The following is a 7,639-nucleotide window of genomic DNA, read 5'->3' as shown; positions in this document are numbered from 1 at the left end:
TCCTTTCCAAGAATATATTTCCTTTCCAAGATATATTTCCTTTCCAAGAATATATTTCCTTTCCAAGATATATTTCCTTTCCAAGATATATTTCCTTTCCAAGAATATATTTCCTTTCCAAGATATTGGGAGATATTGGTTCCTGAAATCGTATTAATATAAGTTTGACTTACAAATTGAAAATTAGTGGTGAGACTTCTAGTTTTACATTTTCCTGTACAATATATTTCCTTTCCAAGATATTTTCCTTTTTTACATTTACATTTTCCTGTACAATATATTTCCTTTCCAAGATTTCCTTTTAAAGAAAATATTTCCTTTCCAAGATATATTTCCTTTCCAAGAATATAGTTCCTTTCTAAGATATATTTCCTTTCCAAGAATATATTTCCTTTCCAAGATATATTTCCTTTCCAAGAATATATTTCCTTTCCAAGATATTGGGAGATATTGGTTCCTGAAATCGTATTAATATAAGTTTGACTTACAAATTGAAAATTAGTGGTGAGACTTCCAAAATTTACACTCAGTTATGTTGTTACATTGAGAGTCATATGTAAATTGACTATACATGTCTCGGCAACTTAACATCTGATGAACAAAAACGAATCAGAGAAAGTGGTATTGACAGTGTATCATTGGGTATTTACACTGAACGAGCTGCTGTCATCAGATATGGTTCAGATTCAGCTAGACTCAAAACTTTTGTTAGATAGCCAGCTAGCAGCCCCATTATTCTTGAACAACTTCTGGATACCCCTCTACAACTTTCACCAATAGATGTTCACTCCGATGGAATTCACCAAAAAGATCCCCCATTATTTCAACTGGAGCTGTATATCATCAAAGGTTTTCACATTCAAAACAAACTTTTTCCATTTATTCGTTTAGACAATGGATGTGAGAAAGCCTGAACGAATTTTAATCAAAAAAAGAATGCTGTATGAATGGAACTTCAATTTATCCGTTACCGTGGTATATCCATCATGACTTTATCGTCAGACGACAATCTTGTGTTATACAATCTTCACGTTATTTTTTGTAACATGTTATCACTACCATTTTTCGTTTTGAATGTATTATTTTTATATACTTAAACTATTCGATGTATACTTATATGGAAATATAATGACATTAGCATCCCTACGCAGCTTCACTTGTCTCATTGTATTTTAACATAAATACAGTTACATTCTACATTGATGGAATAAAACATATGGTTATAAAGAAGTTCCAATTAATTTTCACCAATACGAATATCTGAATACAACTTACGTTAAATATTCTGCACGATTGAACTAGATTTATGATTCACTCTGTCTCTATTCTCAAAATCTTCTCCTATTCAACAATCTTACCGGCAACTTATGCAGTTGCACATGCGTAAACGGAAACTACGTAATGGATTTTTGAATCAAGCTCCTTCCAGAACATTCTAAATTCACCAAACCCAGAAATGACGTATGTTGTATATCTTAACATCGGATATGACGATGCGTAGCATGAGCACCTAAAAACCTTCATTTTTTCTGTGGTGATGGAACTATCGGAACAGACTATTGATATCAATTCAAAATAATGTTTATCGCTAAGTTTCTTAAATTTACGTTTATAACGATCTTAAGTGAATTGACTAAGGCAAAAGGAAATCCTCCAATGATATTATAATTCGAAGTTTTACGAAAGTTCATTTAATGAAATATCAATAGGGAGAATCTACAAGTGGGAAATTTTATAATAGGAATTTCATTTCTGAATCACATTGTGTTATGTAGTTCGTAATGAAAGTAATGAATCTTTGTAATGTAATTCCAAATGATGTTGCAAAACATTGTGACTCATACATTTTGATTTTTATCACTTTCATATTTATGTATGAGCTATATAATATGAATTTTAATAGAATAAAGCAATCCTTACACACACACGCACGCTCGCTCACACACACACACAGCTCCTTTAAAAAATTTTTTTTTTTACAGTAAAACTTACAATTCACTTGAACTATTCTCAAATCACATTGCGATACATTAACTTCTACATTATATTTCATTCTCGTGTAATCCCAGCTCAAATTCTCATCAGATGAAATCAGATTCTCTATCATACATTCACAAACAATAAATCACTAGCCTCATCCCAAAACAACTATTCTCAAAAATTCTCACTAAACTCAAAATAAGTCGAACGAAATCAGATTTTTCTATCATACATTTGCATTCAATAAATCACTACTCTCATCCAAATTCTCATTACTGACAATAACCGCTTCCAACATCTAGAGAGTAACCTCAACCGGAACCCCACCGGATGCCTACCGGTTCCGACAAATTCAAAAACCAGCCGGCAACCCGCCGCGACCGAGCTCCCATCCAGCCGCCAACAACACCAGACCCGAGTCCCGAAGAGCGACCTCTACCGGAACCCCACAAGTTCCCATAAATCAAAAAACAACCGTGACTCACCTCACACCCCGTGACACCTCATCACACCATGACTCATCATGACTCATCACTCACTCAGATCCGCCCCCAACTGTCAATCAAACAGATCCGGATGTGACGTCACTTCCTGCTCCCTAAAAGTACATTGCTGCGCCGATCTGCTCATACTATACTACTATTAGGACAAGAGTTCATCAAAGATAGCATTTGTTGGCGCCATTTAATGTGTGTGTGGGTTAAGTGCAATGTATAGGAGCTGTGAGTTGGCAGTGCAAAAGACGTATCGTTGCCAAGGAGGTGAAGGAGTTGCTGAAGAATTCATTCCGACCATTGATAGAGAGGTACGAGATTGAAAGAACTGAAACTGTCCCGCAAAAGCTAGTCAGCGAAGGCGTGAGGTCACTGGCAGAAGGAATGCAAGGTAACATTCTATCAGCAATGTTGCAATGCAGGACATACCAATAGCTCCTCACCAGAGCCAATGGAGGGCAGCTAGTAGAGAGCCTTGAAAAAGAAAAGGCAGAGAGGAGCAATTCGAGCCACATGAGAAAGTTGGATCTGCTAGAGCCTCCAGTGGAAGAAGTTATGCTGAGGTTAGTAGGATTTGTACAAGATTTTGTAAATGTAAAAATGTGCCACCACTTATCAAAGGTTGAAAATCACTGATCTAGTTAACCTCCAATTTTACTGCAGTTTTAGTTTTAGCTGTTATCATTTCAGCCCACTCACCTTTTATTTTCCTTCTTTTACTTTGCAGTATTTTCCTGTTTGTAGATTTGTAACGACGGTGAGCTGAAAGTTATGTCACACAAAGAAATATTTCTAGTGGCATGGTGTAAGCCATATGACACATCAGTAGACAGCTTATCAGACTTTATGCTAACGTAAGGCAGCATTTAGGGTAATTTAGGTGTAGTGGATACTTCTCAGGTCACCTTATTTGGTTCTAGATTTGTCTTCTCTCTCTCCTTGATCCACTTGCAGTATCTTCTCTTCAGTTCTTTCTTTCATTTTTCAAATCGTTTTTTTACTCATTTCTCTTTGGAAATATTTGTCTGTTCTTCTTTCATTCTTTTTTCTTATTTTTGTTATTTTTATTTGCTCTAAGTATTCTCTTTTTTCATTTTCAAAGTTTTTTTAAATTTTGTTTTATGTTCATGCTTCAGCTGCATGACTTTAGCATATGAAGTTATTTTATATACTCTGACCTTCCTTAAAATATCTAATGATATTTAGGTCAGTATTGTAGCTTTCGTTGTTCTGGTTTACCATAAAGTTGGTATCACAGAAAGAAATTTTGATTGGATTTTAAATCATTAGTAAATCTAAATTCAGGGTGACAAAACTGTACTTAAAATTGATTTAATTGCATTTAATAGTGATTTACCAATGTTAACGAATACCGTGGCTATTAAATCATATAATGATTGATAGTTGAGTAGTTGTACAGGTATGCTAGTGCTTCTTCAATCATATAATGATTGATAGTTGAACTGTTGTACAGGTATGCTAGTGCCTCTTAAATCATATAATGATCGATAGTTGAGTCGTTGTACAGGTATGCTAGTGCCTCTTAAATCATATAATGATCGATAGTTGAGTCGTTGTACAGGTATGCTTTTGTGGAAATAACCAAAACTAAATCATTCTGTGATTTTGTGCTGTGCTGCTATGAATGTTCCCTGTTCACTCATAGTACTATCATTTTTAAATTACAATAAAATTGTGATTTTATACCACGAGAAAACATCTACACACTACACATGGTTACTATGAATTTCCTATTTTTATTTCTATGAAATACTGATGTTAAATAAATGTATATGCATAATATAATATGGTAGCATTAAAGCTACAATATGAATAAAAAAGGTTTAAAAATGAACTGTTTTGTGATTATGTATTTACATGTAGATGTTTATAAATATAAAAAAGAAAATCTATTAATTGAGTACTAACGATACCAACCAAGACACCATCAGTTGGAGTTCTAGAGAAACTGTTGCTGACTATCCCCCATCATTTGAAGAAGTCTCCTCTGCAATGCAGAGGTTGTTGTCATCAATGATAAGGGCAGCCGTAACAGACGTTCCACCAGAACCCCAACTGATGAATGGGCTTGGGTGTGGTACCTTTGGTTAAACACTAACAAACACTTAACATAGGCCAAAAATGTATCTACCTCAGTTGCCATCAGGAACACTGCTCCCGTTGGCAGAACCAGGTAGATGCATCTCTGTGCAAGAACAAGATTTTTGAACGGAGAGTTAATTAAGCTGCCACAATAAACGCTTTTGTGTGACAAAAAGGGTGAAAAGGTCATACATGGTCCACTGCTTTGCTCCGACGTGTAACCATGCGTCGGAGAGCCATACTTGCCAGTTCTTTGCATTTTCAAGTCCTGAAAAGGCAACAAACGAACACAAATGATGGATTCATCTGATAAGGTTGGTAAAAATATTCATATAAATCTTTTTAATAAAAAGGTTGTAATAAATAAATTAAATGCAACCTATTCGTCTTGCCGTGAAATGAATTTATTTAAAGTCCTTGTTGGTGTTGCACCAAATGCAGTCATCACATATGTAAGCAAGCTTTACCCAGGTTCTATTTCAGACAAAGCCATTGTCCAAGAGTCAGGCCTTCTCAATCACTTAACTCCTGGGGATATGATACTTGCAGACAAGCGATTTCTTATTCAAGATATTGTACCACGAGGAGCTTCTGTAAACGTCCCACCATTCCTGAATAATAGAACCTTTACTGAGATCGAGGCTAAGGCTACAAAGGCTATAGCCAGAGGTCGAATACACGTGGAAAGAGCCAATGCAAGACTGAAAGACTTTAAAATTTTAAGTTTCATTCTTTCTTATTTACGGTATCATGCCGACTTATTGTTTCAGCTGGTTGCAGCACTGGTAAATTTGCAATTTCCACTAATCAAAGAGGGATGTGAAGACATGGTTTTTGAATAGTTTTGTTCTTAGTCTATTATTGAGTGAGATTACATGTATGCTACTGAATAAAAGGGAATTTTTGCAAGGAAATATATTAAATCTTAAATTTAATCCATAACTCAACAGCTGCATACTGCAAATTTAACATTTCTTAAATACAGTCACATGGAAGGTTACAAATAAAATAATTTACAACTCTCCTTTCACGGTTTTGGGGAAAATATAATCACAATAAAACTTAATTAATTGTGGAATGTTTGCAGACCATGAGTCGTCCCTTTCTATTTTCATAACTGCTACATCTTTTGTAGTCCAGACAATAAAAAACTAAACCTTCTACCAGATAAATACATTTGTCCTTGGACTTGATCCCAGTACACATGGTCTTTTTTCAAGGTGTAACCTTGTTAACTTTCAATTTTTTCAAGGCAGAATGAAGTTGAATTCAAAGCCTCTGCTATTATTAGGTTTTGTTCAGTATATGGACACTTTGCCTCCAGGACAGTTTCGTCGTCTACAATGCCATCAATTAAAGCACCAAGAATCCAAGATGAATCAAACCAGATGCCAGAATCCTTAATAATTTTCCCTGTTTTTAAGGTGAACGCTGTAATGGCTTTTTTTCAGTGTTAATTTCTCACTGGACTGCTTTGACTCTTGATAAATATTCCTCAAGGAGACGTTTTACTAGTGACTCTTTTAGCTTTGAGAACAGAGCCAAAGTTACTGGCAGTAAGTCGACCTCTTCTGGCCAAATGCCAAACAGGGTTCTCCCTTTAGCCCACAGTTAACTGGCTAATCCTTGCAATTTTATTTACATCTAGTTTGGAACGTCCAATCAAGCAATCCAGCTGTTCTGGAATCCCTTTTGCTCAAAGAAACTCATCAGAGAGAATAATTTTTTTGATGGAAGGCATGGGCAGCTTGGTAGCAACAGGTGGCTCAGAGCTGAGCAGCCAGCAGAGTCTTGTAAACTTTCCATATCTATTTAGATCCTCATACAGTGCGGAACGATCGGCTTGCGTAGGGTTCCTCAACAGAGCACAGTACCTTTTTGGTCAAAGAAATGGCTCTGAAACCACTTGATTTGACAGCATAGTTGTGACCTTCCTTTTCCTCCACTGGCATTCGACATCGGTTCGGCTAAGATTGTGATTCCGTGAATAAAAAGTGCAGCTGCATGGCTACATTTAAATGCTCCTCGCGGACATTCGCATTTGGTCGATTTTATCTTATGTTGATCATCCAAGAAAATGTGCAATTTTCAATATTAAAGGCATAAAAGATAGTTTACGATATATCATCAGAAATATGTTTGAATTGGCTAAACTCGCACTGTTTGTGGTATTTTTGTAAATAAGCCAAAACATACGCAAAATTGTTTGTTTATTTTCGATCTACGAACATTGTGTCTTTTGAGAACGTACATTGAGAAATTCCTGCCTAGACCATCTGAATTAAATACAATAAAATTTTTGTATCAAAACAACGCAGCATGCTTTTTTAGTTGATAAATCATACGTTTACTCACCGTGACTTTATAAACCTTCTTTTTCCTACTTGCATGGACTTCTCCTCGTAAAACTCCTTGCTGGTAATTAAATGCTTCCACATGATCAGAGTGAAAGTGATTTTCTCTCCTTTAAATCGATTTATTTTCAGCTGAGAAAATAGAAAGCAGCGATGCGATAGATAGCGTGGCTATTTTGATCGAAATGCGAGTTTGTTTAGAACTGAGTTTTTTTTGTGCAATGGCAACGTGACATAATCGCTTAAGAACTCTATTAGAGTAATTATCATAAAGGTTAATCTCTTTCGCGGCACAACTGACCACCAGGGTGCTAGTCTATATATCTAAATCTCAAAGTTTGTCTGTCGTCGTGTCATCTGTCCAACGATCACGATTAAAGTCTAGGACAGATAACTGCTTCATACCGGATTTGAACTAACAAAGATTGCAACAACAATTTTGTACACACGCGCACCTAACCACAAAGCTAAGCTGTTCTTATCATTCCCATTGCTCTTACTAAATACATACTCTGTAGTCATTTGGCAATTACTTAATACATACTCTGTAGTCTTTTGGCGATTACTTAATACATACTCTGTAGTATTTTGGCAATTGCACACGTTAAATATGCACTTTTTATTATTGATTAATATAACCTTTTACACTTTTTAAAAGCTAATTTTTGCTACCATTACTTATTTTTCTAATTTGTCATTTTCAAACGT

At 35.5% G+C, this 7,639-nt stretch overlaps 1 pseudogene; it reads right to left on the bottom strand.

The window, feature by feature from the left end:
* Nucleotides 1–5,590: 5,590 nt before the first annotated feature.
* Nucleotides 5,591–7,015, bottom strand: LOC137398300 (uncharacterized; annotated as a pseudogene).
* Between the last annotated feature and the right edge of the window lie 624 nt (nucleotides 7,016–7,639).

The sequence above is a fragment of the Watersipora subatra genome, chromosome 6 (genome assembly GCF_963576615.1).
Source record: "Watersipora subatra chromosome 6, tzWatSuba1.1, whole genome shotgun sequence".
Classification (NCBI taxonomy): domain Eukaryota; kingdom Metazoa; phylum Bryozoa; class Gymnolaemata; order Cheilostomatida; family Watersiporidae; genus Watersipora; species Watersipora subatra.
Note: the sequence above shows the minus strand (reverse complement) of the source record. Positions and strands in the feature narration are given on the sequence as shown.